Source organism: Hordeum vulgare, chromosome 5H (assembly GCF_904849725.1).
Source record: "Hordeum vulgare subsp. vulgare chromosome 5H, MorexV3_pseudomolecules_assembly, whole genome shotgun sequence".
Lineage (NCBI taxonomy): Eukaryota > Viridiplantae > Streptophyta > Magnoliopsida > Poales > Poaceae > Hordeum > Hordeum vulgare.
The window spans coordinates 510,626,097-510,645,367 of NC_058522.1; the positions used below are offsets into that span (position 1 = coordinate 510,626,097).

General features: G+C 47.7%; 2 pseudogenes; both read left to right on the forward strand.

Moving 5' to 3' along the window:
* Nucleotides 1-7,101: 7,101 nt before the first annotated feature.
* On the forward strand, nucleotides 7,102-10,532 carry LOC123397079 (annotated as a pseudogene).
* Nucleotides 10,533-15,767: 5,235 nt separating this feature from the next.
* LOC123400048 overlaps nucleotides 15,768-19,271 on the forward strand; it is a 46,225-nt pseudogene continuing 42,721 nt past the window's right edge.

The following is a 19,271-nucleotide window of genomic DNA, read 5'->3' on the forward strand; positions in this document are numbered from 1 at the left end:
AGAAAGTTCTCGCTGGATCTTTGCAGGTGCTTTGTGCATGATACAGTAATGGAGAATGTGGGCATTAATAAATCCGCGAACTTCACTCGATTACTACATAGTCAAGTCTGTTGGAAATACGAACAATTTACCATAAGATTTTATTAAAAGAAAAACTAGGATAAACATAACCATCATAATAAAGACGGAAGAAGACATGCACAATAGAGACTAGCTAATAACAATCTAAGTTAACCCCAAAACCATCCCCTTAAAAAAAAACTCAGCTCCAACCAGGTGCTGACGCATGGATGCCTTTTGATCCCGGTTGGTGTCACCAACCGGGACTAAAGGCCCCCTACCTGGCCTGGCCGCAGCGGCCACGTGGAGGCCCATCTGTCCCGATTCGTGTAAGAACCGGGACTAAAGGCCAAGGGCATTAGTAACGACCTTTTTGTCCCGGTTTCAAAACCGGGACAGAAGGCTCTTACGAACCAGGACAAAAGGCCCTTTTCCTACTAGTGATTGGTCATTCGTTGATTGCCATAAAGCCGCTGCACACGCAGCAAAGAGCAAACACCATGGCTGTTAGAAGTCGTTTCACTCAGCATTGCTCTCAACAAAACCTGAAATATCCGCAGCTCCGGTAGTTTGTTTTTAAAAAGGAGAATTATCACGGTCTCTGCATCAATTGATGCATGTAGCTATTTATTAAAAACTCAAGAAAAAAGTTCTGCAATTGAATACAAGCTCAGTCGGTAAAAATGAATAGAAAGTACTCAAGCAACAAGAAATGCCATAACCAGAGAAAATAGACGTAGTTGCCTAACTACCTATCCTATTACTGGACCACCATCCAAACCGGTTGTAGATATCTCGAGCTACCATCTTTCATCGGGCACATCCATCAACCATAGGCTACGTGGCTTCCGCAGGAGTGAGTAATGAATGCATACGGATTCATACAGTGACCCTGTAGATAACCTGCAAAATATTTGTATGCATTTGTCTGTTAAAACCAAATCATTTCTGCAGTCCCATAAAACCCAAAACAAAGCGCATACTCCTATCTGAATGTGTTTTGCAATATTATTGTCTACCCCGTGTATAACCACGTGGGTGGCATGGGACCCGCAAGTGCGCGGCGTGCGCGGCCCCCTGCCTTGCCTTGGTTCTTATTTCTAGTCGGCCTTGATGGGGTGGGGTGGCAGCCCCCCATCCTCTGCTTGTTGGCTTCATCTGGCCTACCTCTACGGGCCATGGGCTGCGACGCGTTGGTGCTGCTTAACTTCGTGGGCGGCAAGGTTTCGGTGCTCTTTTTTGTCTCGTCGAGGCTGGCCTATTGCGATGGTTCTGCTCAACTGTCGGCGGATGGTGCTGCTCAAATGGTGGCTGAGTAGGGGCAACGAGTGCAATGGTTTGTGCTGGCTCTTCGAAGGTGCTAACGCAGTGTCCTCGTGGAGGTGGGTGGGTCAGTGGAGGTGTTGTGCGTGAGGGTGCTGGTGTGTCGGATGCTCCGGAAGAAAGCTTGCCGAGATTTGGCCGACTGGCGACGTCAGCGTCTGTGGGCGTCGTTTCACCTCCTTGCAGGCGCCGCCGTGGACCCTCGTGATTGCTATCCTCGGATCTTTCTCTTCGGGTGATAGCCTAAGCCCCGATCGGGTCGGGTGACGGCGTCGTCATCACCGCTTTCCCCATTAGGGCCGTCGCCTTGAAGAGCATTGAACTCGTCTGCATGTTCCATGGGTTGGACACTCACAGCATTGTGGTTGGCTGGTGTCCATCCGGTGATGTGGATGTTGCATGACTTCTTGTGTGGCAACGATGGGGGCTTTGGACAGAGCTGGCTTGCTGATGGGTTTGGTAGTCGGTCTCTTCCGGTGTGTTTGAGGGGTCGTTGTGCTTCACTTTGTCTTTTTGGAGTCAGAGCTGCTGAGGAGGGGCCCTTGCGGTGACGATGACACGTGACGGGTGGACAATTCGGGTGTCAGCTCGACGCAAGCCCAATGCTTCTCTCCTACAATGTTCGTTGACATAATAGGAGCTGCCTAATCGCCGGTGCGTGCGACTGAACATTTGGCATCGGTCGCACAGGCCTTGACGTTTGTTTGTGGTGAGGGCTTCTTCGGTGATCGTCGATGCTGGTGTCGGAGTCGCCTTCGCGAAGGTGTGATGACGATGATGCCGAGCTACAACCTCGACGCCGTTTTTTTCTTCAGCAGCGTGTGTGAGTTATTGTGTGGGTTGCTAGGACGTCATGTATACCTACTTTTTGCAGGCGTGATGTAACCGTTTTCGTTCAGTTTTTTGTTAATTAACTAAGTAATTCCCTTCGATCTTGTCAATGAATGGAGTTGCGTTTAATAAAATGGAGTTCCCCACTCAGACAGGACCTGACAACATTGTGGCTGATGGATTCAGTAGTAGGGCATATAGCGCAGTCCGCAACAGGAGATATGGCATTCCAATGCTTGCGAGTCAAATTGTCTCTCTTCTTTTTTAGAGCAACTCTAACGGGTCGATCCAAACGGGTGACGAATTTGTTCGTTGTTTGTTCGTTTGGATCGGTCGTCCGTCCGGCGTCCGCTCTGTTTTAAATTTGGATTGACAGTGGGCCCAACCCGCTGACCCATTTCATGTCCGCAATCAACATATTTGAAAAAAAGGCCCGCGGCCCATCGTGCCAGCGGCCATGTTTCATGCCAGCATCATGCCAACGGCCATGTTTTTCATGCCAGCACCATGCCAGCGCCGGCATACAATGCCGGCCTCAAAAAATAGCACCACAGTCATGCTGGCGCACTCGCCAGCCGGCCAGCACACATGCCAGCACACAAAAAAACGGTGGGACTTGAGTTCGATCACGCCATCGCGGTCCAGTGGTCATGCCAGCACATCTGCCGGCATCCAAAAAATATGGCGCTCGCCGCCATAGATCACTTGTTGTCGAACTTGAGCATGTTGGCCTGCATCTTCTCGAACCACAACCTCTTGCTTGTGACACGGTGTTGAGATCCACCTTCATGATCTCCACCCCGGTCATCATGCTCGCGAGAGCCACTTCTTTGGCCTTGGTCTTGGCGTCAGCGGCCTCGATCTCTAGCATCTTGGCTTGCTTCTCCGCCTCCATCTCAAGCATCCATGCTTGCTTCTCTGCCTCCATGTCAAGCCTCCTCCTTTGGATCTCCAAGAAGCCGTTTATTTTCTCTTCTCTTTCTTGCCGATGCTTCTCTTCCCTTGAGTCCTTCTTGGTGATCATGCCCTCCACGGTTGCGATCAAGGCGATCGATGCCGCATCCCGCTTGTCCTCATTCTTGGAGGTGGTCTTCCCCCTCGGCCGAGCCTTCTCGTCGTCCCCAACCTCCTCCACGGCTTGCTTCCCACCACGCGACTTGAAGCCGGCATATTACACCTTGAACTTCTCCTCGTCTTTGATCACCCTAAAGCAATGGGAGAGGTTGAAGAACTTGCCATTGTGTTGGACCTTGAATGCCTCCAATGCTTGAAATGCCTACAAACGTATTTCATGCAAGCATATTGACAAAATGATATGCAAACGAACAACGAAAAGCATGTACTTGATGACAAAAAAAGAGGTCGGCTTGCTAGCATACCATGTCTTGCACACCGATGCCGCTCACGGGGCGGGCCTTGACGCTCTCAAAAGTGGCAAAAAACTTGTTGCATTCTTGTTGGATCACCCTCCAACGCTTTGAAATGGACACCCATCCGCGTGCATTTGTTATTTGATACGACGGAAACTTCTTGCGCTCATGGAACTCACGGTGAACACGAATCCAAAAGGTTGAATGTTTTTGTTCGGCGCCCGTCTTGGGGTCTTGCCCCATATCTCTCCAGCACTCGCAAAGAAGTTTGTCCTCGGCCTCCGTGTATGCCTTGGTCCGCTTGCTCTTGCGCTTCGGTGCCGTCCCGTCCGCTTGGTTGGCGAGCTCGTCCTCAAACAGAGGCTCCACTTCGATGTCGCACTCGTCCTCTTCCTCTAGCCCGTAGTCCTCCGGGAACTCATGATCGAGAGGGAAGCCGTCCAGGTCCTGGCTTTGTGTCTCGTCGGTATCGAAGCCAGCGGCCTGCGCACCACCGTCGAAGATCATGTTCTGCATGTAGTCGCCGTCACCGACGGCCGGCATTCCGTCGATCAGGTTGCGCGTGCCCGGCAGCTGGTCGGCTGGCGTCTGCCTTGCACATTTCCTCGCGCCTCCGGATGAACAGCCACCGGCCACCGGTGTGGCGTTGAGGTCGATGGTCGTGGGTGCAGGCGTGGAAGGCGCGACCACGCTCACCTCGGGCGAGCACTCCCCCAAGAGGCGGGAGGCCTGCGGGTAGACGTAGAAGCCGGGCACCAGGTTGCAAGCCGACGCGGGGGGCGAGTCGGGCAGCAGCGCCCAAGGGAAGGCGGATGAGCCGGTACTGACCGCAGCGGCAACGGCGGTGTTGACGAGGCCGTGCTGGCTAGGGTTTAACCCCAACATGCAGAGCGCCTCCCTCGTTGCCGCCACGACGCGAGCGTTGGTGACCTGCTGCTGCGCTGCGGCCGCCACGATGGCTTCATCCCTCGCGCCTGCCGCGTGCCTCCGGTTCTTCCTCTTGGCCGACTCCTTTGCCCGATGTTCGGCCGTCAGCACCTTCTTCGGCTTCGGTGCGGCAGCCTTCCGGGAGGCGCGGGGCTTGCCTTTGTCGGAGGCGAGGGAGGCCAGGCCGACGGCGGCGTCGAGGTTGCCGTCCATGTCAGTCGCACGGGCGGGAGCGCGCGCGGGCGGGAGGGTTTTTGGGGGGAAATGGGGGAAATGGCGGTGGAAGTCACCGACCGACGGGCCCGAGGAGAGGAGTAGGCGCGTGCGCGTCCGTCTCATGTCCGCGCCGACGCAAATCTGGTCCAAAATTAGGTCGGGAATGGGTCGTCAGGCGAACGCCAAACGAACGCGCGTCCATTTGAGTCGGCGCGTTGGACCGACTTTTGTATCCGCACTGACCCAAACGAACGGCGACGGACGAATTGAGTCGCTCCATTAAAATTGCTCTAAGGGCCCTTAGAAATCAGGCCACAAAAGAACCCTGTGCCTTAAGGGGATTATAGCATTCCAAACATAGCTGCCGTACTGCCAATTGACGCCTCTGAATGTCAATAAGTTGTAGAAGAAGGAGGTGCTAAGGTCTGGACGTTGCATGGATGACAAACGCTTGTCTAGGTTGTCGTTATCCAATTGAATTCCAGTTAAACACGTCATTAGCTTATCAAGTTCATAGCTAGCCAACTGTGATAGATTCGGGTGCAGCTTGAATGCCCACCTGCCTTGCGTGAACTAGGTAGAAACGTTGCAAAGGGGCCTCTAGCAAAAAAGTAGAGGCTAGGAAAGTGATGTGCAATCTACCCATTGACGACCATTGATCGTGATAGAAAGAAATAAGCGAACCATTATCCAAAATGCAACAGGAGGACTATAGGATCAAATGAAAGCAAAATTTGATTGTCTTCTTTTTGAAATATATTGCCCGTCTTTCTCTATAAGTTTAGAATTTATGAGTTCGCTGGAATAGGAATTTAATGAATATCAGAGCGAGAAGGTCTGGAGTTCAAAACACTGCAAATGTAGTATTAAAACAAAAATATTCTGCGGCCTATATCGATCCCACGTATAAGGACTAAATAAGCCTAGATGCGTGGTGGGGTGTTGAAATATATTGCTCATCTTCCTTTATCGGTTCCAATTTTTGGATGAATTGGCTGAAGCAGGAATTCAATACTTTCAAATGACCATGTCACAGCTTGAGCTAGCATACTAAATACTTTGTCGGCAGTACCTTTGCGCAAAACATTAATAGCAGGGGATGTCATTGTCCTGTAAGATTCTTGCAGTGAACTTACAAATCATGACAGTGTTGTGAGCCCGGATATCCCAAATAACCAGTCCGCCACACACCTTGGGTTGATAACCTATTACCATGCCACGAGACAATGTCCCTCATGCTCAGAGTATTTTTTCCTTCCTGGAGAAAAGGTCTCAGCAGGCGTTCCAGTTTCTCCAACGATTCCTTAGGCCATACAAAACATGTCATGTACTCCATCCGTTCTTAAATATAAGACCTTTTAGAGATTTCGCTAGGAGACTACATACAGAGTAAAATAAATGAATCTACATTCTAAAATATGTCTATGTACATCTGTATGTAGTTTAAAGTGCAATCTCTAAAATGTCTTATATTTAGAAACGGAGGGAGTAGTAATTTGGAATAGAAGCTAGTACAACATTGATCAAGGTCAAACGCCCTCCCCATGAAAGCAGAGTAGCTAGCCATCCTGATAATATTTTATCAACTTGCTAAATAACCGGCATTAGAAGCCCATGAGTGATTTTGTAGATTGATAGAGGCAAGCCAAGATAGGTACAATGAAAAGTGGAAAGGGAGCAGCCCAAGGTATTAGCAACTAGTGTTGCATCTTCTTGTGTCATGCTGATAGGAACCATGGTACTCTTGTTGAAATTGATCCTTAAGCCGATGAAGTCTGAAAAAGTATTAAGAATTTCCTTGATCACATTGGCTTGGTCCAGGTTACCTTTGAAGAGCAAAAAAGTATCATCAATGTACTACAGCACCAGGAAGAAATAATCCACATTTAAAGGATGAGACAAGCAACCATCCTGATGGAAAATTCATTTTGACTCATAGGTGTAGATGCACCTATTGTCTAAAATTTCGAAATGCTAATGAATTGACATGCGAGCTATTAAATGCACTCTTCCCTCCTGATAGGCTTTGCATCAAAGTCTTTGCAGGGCACTCCCTCTCCTCCCCACTCCCTCCCCCTCCCAACCCTAGCCGCCCCACTCCCTCCCCCTCCCTTCCTCACCGCCGCGTGAGGCAGCCGCCGGGCAATCCCGGGGCGCCAAGGATCGTGGCGGCGGGGCCTTGGCTGCCCTGCCTCTGCGTGGGGAACTTCGGATCTGGAGCAGCGGCTCCATGGGCGAGGCACGACAAGCTAGCAGCCGTGCGGGCGGTGGATCTGGCGTCCAGGCCGCACGGGCGGCGGGATCCAATGGTCGTTGACGGCCGGCGGCGGCTTCTGCTGTGGTGTGCGTGCGATCTGGCGCATCCCCTCCTCCCATGTTCGACGTGCGGGCTACCCTGGTCGGGTCGCGCTTCCTTGGGTCGTCGGTTCTGTACAGGAGGCGCTGTTAGTGACGGGGATCTAGTTCGGACGAAATCTCTGGCCGGCCATGGCCGGCCGCGTCGAGGCGAAGCCTGAGGGCGCCGTTCCCCTCCTTGGAGGCGTCGCAATGGACTGATCCCCTCACTTCCCCTTCCCCTATGTCTCTCGGGCGAAAGCCCTAACTTTGTTGGGCGGCGGCGCTCACGGCGTCGTTCCCTTCTTGAAGGCGTCGCTTTCGGAACCTTTGGGCTGGGTGGCGCTTGTGGGTGGTGGGCGACGACGGTGGTGCGGCCCTATCCTAGCATGGATCTACGACCGCTACTTGGATATGGACTCGCGTAGGTGGAGGTCGTCGTTTGGCGTCATGGTGGCGTCGATGACGGAGGCACCTGCCAAGGCTGGCACCTCAATCTGCTTTGAAGATGAACCGGTGGAAGATGGTGGCGGCGACACATGTGAGTGCCTCAGACCGGTTTGTGCCCCTAACCCGGTATGTGGCTCGGTCGGGGCCTCCGGCTTTAGATGTTAGGCTTAGGTGAGAGGTCTGGGTATTTTGCTCAGCTTGCACCCCTTCATCATATGAACAGGAGTAGCGACAAATGTTGTTAAGATGGTGGATTCACGCATATTGTTGTACTACTTTGTAAGGTCCTCGGAAATAATCAATAAAATGATCGCATGCATCTCCCAGATGCAGAGACCGGGGGTCATCCTCCTTTTCTAAAAAAAGTCTTTGCAGGGCATTGTTACTAAGATGAAGAGATGGGGATAGAGGGTCCCCATGCTGTAGATCCTTCTTTGACTGAAAGGATTCACCCACTACACCATTGACTTGATAATAACTTGGGCAGAGCTAGTGGTGAGTAAAGTATAAATCCACTTGACCCATGTGGTGCAATGCCCTTGGCCTGCAAGATCTGAAACAAAGCCGGCCAACTAACATTGTCGAAGGCTTTCTGAAATCTAGTTCGAGGGCCATCATCGGCAACTTCCTCTTGTGTGCGCATTGTACCAACTCCGATGCAAGCGCAAAATTTTACACGATGGACCGTTTCGGTAGGAAACCGGATTGCAGAGGATGCACCAATTCTCCGATTATTCGTTGAACCCCGTTGGCTAGCACCTTCGTGGCAAGCATATGACGAGAGTGGACAAGGGATATTGGACTGAAATCTGATACTTCCAGCGGCGTGTATTTTTTTGGCAGCAAGGTGATCATGGCAGTATTAACCCTCTTGAGGTCAACACTGTTATCGTGGAAATCCATGAATTTAATCGTCCATTGTACCTCGAGAGTGAAGTTGAATTCTAAGTCCTCGAAATTATGATACCATTTGGTTATTTTGAAATCAACAACTAGGTGTTTAATTTTTCATGAGAATTTATTTTTAAAAAGTCAATATTGAGCTTTGAGCAAATAATAGACAGTGGCGGAGCTTCAATAGAATTAAGAGGGGGCAGAATGAATATTTGAGAGAGTTGAGGGGGCTAATTTAGGGTATTATGTCGACTTTGGCCTACAAGTGGTCAGTATGAGAGGTAGTATTCAAAGAAGAAAAATAAAATAGCTGGGGGGCCCATGGCCCATGTTGGCCCTAACTAAGTTCCGCCGCTCATAATAGATATCATAATATCAACAGTTCATGCTGCATGGATTGTCACTATACGGAGGATAAGTGTTCAAAGAGATTTCATTGTAACTTTTAGCAATAGAAGTTATTATATAATTTCTTGGGTCTATGATCCAAAGCACTGCACTTGTAATGGTTTTTGAGTTTGAATAAAATTAGGGCGACTGTAAAAAAATGGATATTATGATCTCTATACTTGATGTAGTTGTTGTCTTTATGTAGGAACATGATTAAATAAACATCCAGTTCTATGAAATGTTATTGAGATTAAGTAATTCCTATTTTTTTATCCACTTACACAAAATGCGTAGTCTTGACAGTGATGATAGAGTTCCTTGTGCATTGGAACAAAAGCCTTACTACTCAAGTGGACAAAGATGGGAGAACAGCGCTTCACTTTGCTTCATCGCTGCTTTTACGGACTGGTTCGTATCTGCAACTTGAGCCCCTCGGCAGACCCCCTTGGCGCCGTTGTGTATGGATTCCCCGGCGATCTACATCGATGCTCGAGATAGTATTCAAAGCAAACCCAGCAGCACTGTATCAAGAAGACAAGAACGGATCATTCCCCATACATTTGGCTGCCTCTGTAGGTGCCAAAGATGCCATCCTGTTTTTCCGTGACAAGTATCCAAATTGTGTTGGATTGCGTGATGCTAAAGGAAGAACATTCCTTCAGGTCGCTGTCGAGAAAGAAATACGGGGCATAGTCTTGTATGTATGTGAAACTCCATCTTTAGCTTGGATTTTGAATATGCAAGACAATGATGGAAGCACGGCACTGCACTTAGCTATCCAAGCTCGAAACTTTAGGATGTTCTGTGCTCTATTTGGGAATCCACAGGTGAATCTGAATATAACAAATTACAAGGGGGAAACTCCCTTGGATCTATCCATTAGTAAGCTTTCATACGGATTGAATTATGTAGAGGTAATACTCTGTTTTACTTTCATGTTCTCCCCCTTGAAAAAAATAATTATGACACATTGCTTCATTGGGTACTCATATAATCCTTCCAATTTTTATTTCAGAACTCTGAGAATAAAATATACCACGCTTTGAGGTCTGTTGGGGCGAACTATGGTGCCATTCGCTGGGATAAGGCTGAGGAACCATTCAGTCGGCCGCCCAAGCCAGAGGAGGAGGACAAAGAATCACGCAGGCTGAAAGATGCAACACAAACCTCTGTCGTTGCTTCAGTCCTAATAGCAACTGTCGCCTTCAGTGCAGCTTTTGCCATCCCTGGAGGTTACAGATCTGATGATCATATAAACGGAGGCACGCCAACATATGCTGGGAGTTATGTTTTTGACGCGTTCATGATGGCCACCACATTATATTAGCGTTCATATGCTCTTCACTAGCTACCGTTGGCTTCACGTTTTCTGCAAGTCCATTTGTTAAGTTGGTCACCCGCGAAGTCTACTTGGTCTTATCCGTGCTTTCCTTCTCGAGTTCATTCGTATGCATGTCTATTGCATTTGCACTGGGTGTGTATATGATGCTAGCTCAGGTTGCTCGTAATACCGCTGTTGCAGTCTGCGTCGTTACTCCTACCGTATGGCTAGGTATAAATGTGGATGGTATTTTTAAGTTGATTATTCTTGCACGACCATTATGTATTAGAAAGGGGTTATTCAAAGGAATGGTACAATTACTAAAGATGTACACGATCATAGTGGTCACTACACTTTGGCCCTTCATAGTTACCTTCGGTTGGGCTGCATTGGCAAGGCCCCACCGTCACCGCTAAATCTTTTTTTTCCTTCAAAAAGGAGGGTACCGCCACTGGTGAGTCGCAAGCATGTGGTGTTATGGAATTATTTTATGTAGGGCATTATTTCTGTAAGATATGTGCCCGCCGATAAGCTTCAGAACCTGGCTTTCTCATCTTTCTTTGTGCAAGACTGATTGAATTTGTAGACGTAATTATTGTCATATTATTTTCCTAAAAATATAGCTCCATGTGCTTTCCAGAATCATCAATCATATTTGTTTCATCTGCCTTTTTCAGAGGAAGCATTTGCATAACTTGCATAACTGTAGCAGTTAGTGCTGAACCATGGCACTTTCCACCTGACATTTGAAAATGCCACTCCTCACCATCAGGATATTCGCTCTGTCCAATATGTATAAAACTGTTCTGGGCCATTAGGGTGCTCTTCCAGCGTTGAATTGGATTTGGCAATCTTGCTGCCAGTGGAAACAAACATTCATTTTCTAGTTCATATTGGTGTTCGCTGAGAGATTACGTTTAACCATGAAAGTCCTATTCTGATCCCGAGCTCATATGCTCCCCTATGAACAGTAAAATGGTAGAAATAGCTAAATATTCAAAATATCTCAGAACTTTTTTATGATAAACTTTGACAAATATTTTGTATGCTTGAAAAAATTCAGCATAAAATGACATTCGTGGGAGACGTGGCAAGAAAAAAACCAGCACTCCAAAATGTATTCAAAAGTAGCATTTTTGGAACATCAATTTTTCTTTCTTTTGCCACGACTTTCACTAATGTCATTTCGTGCTGAAATTTTACAAGCATACAAAACATTTGTGAAAGTTTACCACAAAATAAAATTCAGGATTTTTTGAATTCTTTTACTATTTTTTAGGTGCTACTGTTCATCAGGAAGCATATATATAGTCCACGTCTGTTCAACGACGTACTACTACATAATACCTCTCCATCTAGGGTGCTTGAACACCTTCACGTACGTATTTAGCTTGTGCACCATCGTGTAACGAACGCATGCCATCTGGTGCCACTAAATACACGCTACATCTTTGGCATCACGATTTCATGGTTGCTTTCCTTCGGCATCCTTGTCCATGCGACATCCGTTACCAGTGTGCTTGCGCTCAAAGATTGGTAGTTGTGAACTTGTTCATCATCTTGGTGTAGAAGTCGAGAGAGCAATGAAATCTACCTTGGTTTTACTAAATCTGAGTTACGTAAGATAGGGACTGAGATGACTGGAGTTGGCATCATTTTGGTTATCAAACTTACTATCTTTCCAGTGTGTGACATGATGATCACGAATAGAAAACTCAACAATGTTAGTTTGAACTTGATGGTGTGTTGTTAATTGGATCTCTAGTTACTCATCAGCTTGCCATGATTGCTTTTTTTACTTGAGCAAAAATGGTACAACATCAACTCCAAGCTAACCGCGTTGTGTGCTGCCCCCCGCCCCGCTGCCGCCGAAGGCAGTGTCGACAATTGCTCGAGTTTGAAGGGGAAGGGACTAGACGGCTTCCGAATCGGTCGCTTGAGCCAGGCTAACGATGGTCCGTGGTAACTTAGGCCAGCCAAACAAGAGGGTCACTTCTAACCAAAGAACCCTTCAAGGCGTATTTGGCGGGTATTAATTTGTTGGGATATCCTCTTCACATGGGTTGTGAAGAGATGAAGTTTTAAGCCTTTAGGAAGCTCAAAGGTGTGCAAGTGAACATTACTCTTTAAGGTTATGACCAAGGTCATTTTGGACTTTGCACATGAGAGAAGGAGGATGTTTACCCTTCCATCCAGCAACCACCACCAAGACTGACAAAACTGAGTTCAACTTTCATTGGAGAAGAAAAGGAAAACAAAGAGAAGGAGGAAAATAGAGGAAGATTGAAGGAACTAGCTTGCCACCAAGCAAAGAGAGCGACTGCCGGGAGGAAGGTTGTGGCGTCATGTGTGAACCTTTGCGAAAAAAGAGTTATTCAAATCTCTCCTGACGGCCATGTTTGTATTTAAAAACGCTATATGGCTATGACCCCAGGTCACGAATAACAATTTGGAGTATAGTACGGTACTCATGTAGCCTTGCACATCTCGATGATATCGTAAAGATAAATTAATATTTCCTTCATTCAAAAAGCTTGTCTTAGATTTATCTAAATATAGATGAAATTAACATTAAACATGTCTAGATAAGGATGTATCTGGACAAATTTAAGAAAAAAATTAAGACCAAGGAAGGACAAATGTAGGTTGTGTGTGTGAGCGCGCACGCGCGCGCGCGGGGGTGCGTGAGAGAGTGAGAGAGAGAGTAACTAACTTAAACCAGCACTTAGATAAGCACACATATGAGAGTGCGCCAAGATAGATAGGAACAAGATAGGAGTTGGGAGCACAACCAACCTCATAGACTGTATACAAAAAAACGCTGACGCAAGAATTTTGCAGGGTATGATTGAGCCTTCATTGGGTTGTTACTTTTGAATAAATTATGGTATGTTCTTTTTGAAAGTGCTGTTACTTTTGAATAAATTATGGTTGTGTCTTGTGTGCCCCTTCAATATTGCAAGTGGAGAGCTTGGAGGTGTCCGGAAAAACAAATCACGGTGTGAACGTTTGTAAAAGAGAACGATAGATCTCCACCGACGGCCATGCTTCAAGTTAAAGAGGTTATATATAAACCCGGATAGACATTGAAAATTTGGAGGGTAGCAGCGTGTTCATGTGGCCTTAATTACACATCTCGAGGACATCGTGAAGATAGATTACAGGGAGTAGGTTTGGAGCCCCAATGTTCACGTCACTTTGCACGTCTCCAGGTTATCATATAGACTAATACAAGACCAGGATTAGAGCATCTTCAACAACATGTCTAAATTTAGATATCTATATATATATATATATAGACAATTATATATATAATAGTCTATAAAGATTCTTTGGTATACACGTTCAATTTTACAAGAGAACGTCTATATTATTTCTTGTTTATTTTATGATTATTTTGTAACTATCAATTCAACTACCATCTCAATAGTAATTGAAACAATTTATAATTGCACTGGTTCAGCAACACTTGTATCACTGAACACATTTAGTAGTACCAGCAGAGTAACTAAACAACATTTTCAGTTCAGTAGCACTAAACATGTTCAGTTAACCTGCACAACACGGCCACATATTCAGTTAACCTGCACTCAACATATTCAGTTCACAGCCCATCCGCTTGCTCCTGCTTCATCCCCTTGCAATCCCAGCGCCGTGAGAAATGCCCCCGTTCCTCCCCGGCGCCCCCCCCCCCCAAGCGCAGCGTCTGCGGTGTCCGCCCTCCCCTCCCACGAGTGTGGCGGCGGCAGCGGCCCTCCCTCCCCCCCCCCTTCTCCCGAGCACGGCGGCGGCGGCATCTCAATCCAGCTCGACTACAGCGGGTGGATCCACCCGGTGGTGCGGCACAACGACGTCCTCGCGATGGTGGCGCGCCTCTTCCTCCTCTTGGCGCGAAGGAGAAACTTGGCCTTCGGTTGGGCTGTGGACGACGGGTTCAATCGTCCAAGGCTGGACGTCGTCGAGTTCGATTTGGACGATGTGCAAATTTGCATGTCCGTTTAAACGAGCTGTTGGACGGCATTTTTTTGCGTCATATCGTGTAAAATGGGTATACATGTTCGTTTAGACATGCTGTTGGAGATGTTCTTAGAGCATCTCCAACAGCCGCCTCAAAAGGCGCGCAAGCGGTAAACCGAGTTTTTTACGCGTGCGGGGCGTTTCGGCGCGCTCCGGCGGTGACGGGAAACTCGCGCGCGGGAATCGTTTGCGCGCGCCGGGAAAAGGCGGCAGCTCGCGCACTATTTTTGGCGCACCGCTTCCAGCGCCTTTAAATTGCGGCGCTCGCCACACGCCTATTCCACACACTTCTCTTCCTCTGCCACGCGCGCCTCCACCGCTTCCTCATTGCTTCCGCTGCCACGCGCGCCCCGCCACCGACGCGCCACCATGCCGCCGCGCCGCCGAGGAGCGTCGGGCTACCGCGGCGTCCGCCAGCGCCCCAACGGCGGTTTCTACTCCGAGATACGGTCCGGCGAACTTCGGCTCGGCCTTAGCACCTTCAGGACGGCGCGCGAGGCCGCCCACGCGTACGACGCGGCGGCGTGGCGCCTAGGAAGGCCGCGCGCGCAGATGAACTTTCAGGACGTCTACTCGCTCCAGCAGGCGCTGGACCGTGCCCCGCCGCCTCGTCAACACGGCAGAAGACCGTGCGGAGCACGCCGAGAGGCAGCGCCGCCTCCTCGTCGCCCAGGAGGACGAGCGGGTCATGGTGGAGTGGTGCCGGTGCCACCCGAAGGACGTCACCTATGAGAAAACCTATTGGGCAAGGCGCCGCGAGGAGGAGGCGCAAAGGCGCCACGACCGGCGGTTGGACAGACGTCGGCGGAAGGCCCTGGCGATATCGCAGTGCGAAATCGTTGAGAATGGTGGGCAGTCGATCTTTACGTCGCACGATGATCGTTGGACGGACATATGGCTCGATACCTCGGACGAGACCAACGAGGATGGTGACGATGATGATGATGCCGACGACTGGGAGTAGGTTGTAGTTGCACTATCTTGTAGTTTTATCTATCTATGTATCGTTTTTTTATCTATGTAAGCTATGGAACTATGTAAAATATCTATGTATCTTTTTTTATCTATGAATTTTATTTTAGTTATTAAAAAAATGTAAGCAATGTATAGCGCGCTGCCTTTTTGCACCTCCGCTGGAGCTACGTGCGCGCTCAATTTTCACGCCGCTGCTGGAGCCAACGCTGACGGCCGCGCAAAACCAAGCGAAGCGCGCGCGGCAAACAAGTTTTTAGCGCGCGGTTGGAGATGCTCTTAGAGCCGGTATTCGTGTGGCATTGCACATCTCGATCTAGGTCATTGTAAGACAAGATTAATACAAGATTGATAATACCATAGAAGAATAGGAGACCCAGGTTATTCCTCCTTTTCAAAAGGTAAACAAGAGTAGGTTTAATTTAAAGCCCATAGACAGCTATCTGCACCGGAAGAACCTCCACCAGGTCGTTATCATGGCAGAAACAAATAAGATTAAGAATTGTGTGGGAGAAAGTACCTAATTGAAAAATACGACTTGGTTAAACGGAGAAGAGAGAAGACCTCGAACTTGCATTACGATTTAAGAGTGCACCGAGATAGGAATTGGGAACACAACCAACCTCATACACGCCATCCAACTATCAAACCACACAGCTGCCATGGACTCCAAACTGATGGTGGCTACAGACCAGTGTTTTAAATTGCCGGCTATTATCAGCTATAGCTGCCGCTATTGCTGTTTCTGCAGTGTGCAGCTATTTTGCTTTCCTTCACAATCTTACCGCTATAGCCCGCTATAGCCTCAAATAGCCCAGCTATAGCCCCAAATAGCTCAACGAAAAAGCCAGACGCTAAATTCAATAGCCGGCAATTTAAAACCTTGCTACAGACCCTGGTGATGTCAAGAAGTTGAAGGATGTTCTGAGCAGGGAGGATGCCGTGGCGATGATCGTGGTGACGGCAACGAGCAAGAAGACTTCCGATGAGGACCAATCCACCGCTGGTAACATGAACCCCCTACAGCCCTACTGCTTTCATCTGCGCGCAGGGGTTTTTTGGGGGCGTTGAATGTCCTCCTGGAGATGGAAGGTGCAGGAAGTCCACCAATCATGATTCCTACTCAAGGATTTTTTGAGCTGGCAACGAGAGGCGGTAGCGCCCAGCGAAGAATTGCAGTGTCTGCTGCTCGTGATGTAGAAAACGGCGTCGGCCACCAGCCCATTGCCTCGCTTGCACCTGGGGCACTCCTCAAAGGCGTCACTCCTGATGGGGATACTCCACTTCATGTGGTCGCTGGCAATGGGGATGATAAGAATTTCTTAGATTATGCCGGCATCATCTACGAGAGAGACAGGGGCCTCCTGTTTGCCAAGAATCTTAAGGGTAGCACACCCCTGCATTGTGCCGCCCGAGCTGGAAACTCCAAAATGGCTTCTCATCTCATTGACCTAGCTGGTCGTGAGGGTGCCGACACAAAGCTGAAGCTCTTGAGAATGCAAAATAAGCTTCACGAGACGGCCCTGCATGAGGCTGTCCGGTTTGAAGACGGCAGAATTCTGGGTCAGAAGAGAGAGCGTTGCTTACTGCTGCTGACCCCGCTGGAGAAGAAGAGAATAAGGATGATGCTGACGGCGTGCTAGAAGAAAGAAATAAGGATGCCGCTGGCCTCGCCAAAGAAGAAAAGAGTATAGTCAAGTTGCTAATGCGCGCTGATCCCGAATTGGCTAATTATCCTGCAGACGGCATTTCACCCTTGTATCTAGCCATCTTACTGGAGAAGAGCACCATCGTACTGACTCTCCATGACATGAGTGGTGGCAATCTCTCCTATTCCGGAGCAGAGGGACAAAATGTCTTGCATATTAGCGTTCTTCGAGACACAGGTACCCACTAAATGCATCTACTTTTAGGACTTGCCTGCTTATTATTTTTCATAAACTGTATTTATTTATACTCTAGACAAATAAATTGTCATGGCCCATGGCTGAGAATTCACTAAGTACACCATCACGAGCGTCTATTGTTAGAGATATATTTGGTAGTTAGAGATTGCACAGGATTAGATAGAGATTATTTTCATCTTACCACTCGGAGAGGCCTTGCGCTTCAAGTTTTATACTTCAATATATACTCGTCCTCGAGGCTCAGTAATACACACTCCGCATTAAGCTAATTCTTCCCTCTTTAATCCTCTTACATGGTACTAGAGTGGTCGACTTCTTTTAAAACTGTGAGCGGGTTGACTTCGTTTAAAACTGCTTTACGATTGATTTTGTTGTTATCTTATATATACAGCTAAGATGCATCAACTAACATGAACGCAGACACATAAATACATACCGGCAAATAACAAAATCATAAAAAGACAAAAGTTATGTCTTGGGGATAAAAAGAGAAAACCCCGAATCGATAAATCCACGATCGACAAACTACAACCATGATGATATCCGCATCAACCATCTCATAATACCATAAGGATAGTGAGATTCTTCAACATCAACGCCTTCAGGAAGGGAGAGACGCTCAACCACCATTGTCACCGGATCCAACCATCAAATATCAGATTCTATGTTTTCACCAGAAGAACCAATCCGAGTACATCCGGAAACTGCCCTCGATATTGTAATAACGCAAAAGCATCATCGTTGCTAGGTGTAACCAAGTCGGATTAGACCTAGGTTTTCACATTGGAAATCGAGACTGGGTCCACGAGTAGCACCACCCTTGAAATCAATCATGACTTGTCACCATCACTTTGTCGTGATCCCAACATCTACATGTGATGGCCTGCCGCGCTAACCAACTATACCCTCTGTGTCAAGCCGTTGACCATATATTGTATCTCACCGTCGAAGGCAAAGCAACAGATTAGGTAGATGGCCCTTTATGTTTAATACGATCATAGAGAGTCTGAATCTACGGAAGATTGAACTCTCCGGTAGGAAATATACTTGGGCCAATTCTCTACATAACCAGACTTTCGAAAAATTGGATAGAGTACTAACTAGTGTTGACTGGGAGCAGAAGTTCCCTTTAGTCACAGTTTGTGCTATGCAGAGGGCTATATCTGACCATACTCCACTATTGTTAGACTCTGGAAATGCCACTCACAAAGGAAAAAAAGATGCCTTCTCCTTTGAGGCCAGTTGGTTCACCCGTGAGGGATTTTTAGACATTATTGCTAGAGAATGGAGCAAACATACGGATGGGACATCTAGTGTCGACATCTGTCAAAGCAAAATCCGACACCTTAGACAATTCTTGAGAGGTTGGGCTAAGAATGTGTCCGGACAGTATAAAGATGAGCAAGACCGACTGCTTCACTTTATAGATGCCCTGGATCCTAAGGCTGAGACCGGCATGTTGGATGAACATGAAAGGTCGTCAAAATATGAGGCCGAACAGAGGGTGCGTGTTCTCCTCAGGGAAGAGGAAATGAAATGGGCTGTCAGAGCCAAGGTTAGGGCAATTGTCCAGGGGGACAACAACACAAAGTTTTTCCACTTGATTGCAAATGGCAAACATAGGAAAAAGAAAATCGTACAACTGAAGCAAGACGAGGGTACCATAGTAGGGCATGAGAACCTTAAACTTTATATCACAAATTACTATAAACGGTTGTTTAGTGCTCCAGAACATAGCTTTGTGTCTATGGACGAGCATCAGACTGCGGACATTCCTCAAGTTGGACAAGCCGACAATGAGAGTCTCTCCGCACCATTTCTAGAGAAAGAGGTGTTACAGTCAATTGAGGGTATGAAAAATGGTAAAGCTCCTGGTCCAGACGGGTTTCCAGCTGAGTTTTATAAACGTTGTTGGCATATTATTAAGGCGGATCTTATGTCTATGTTCCATGATCTGTATTCTGGTCACCTTCAACTCTTTCATCTTAATTTCGGTACGATTACACTATTACCGAAAAAAGAGGGTGCCTCCAGAATTGAACAATTTCGTCCTATATGTCTGCTCAATGTCAGCTTTAAAATTTTCACAAAGGTGGGAACGGATAGGCTAACTAAGATGGCACATACGGTCGTGCAATCTTCGCAGACAGCTTTTATGCCTGGTAGGAATATTCTTGAAGGGGTTGTCGTACTGCATGAGATCCTTCATGAACTACACTCCAAGAAACTCAATGGAGTTTTATTTAAGGTTGATTTCGA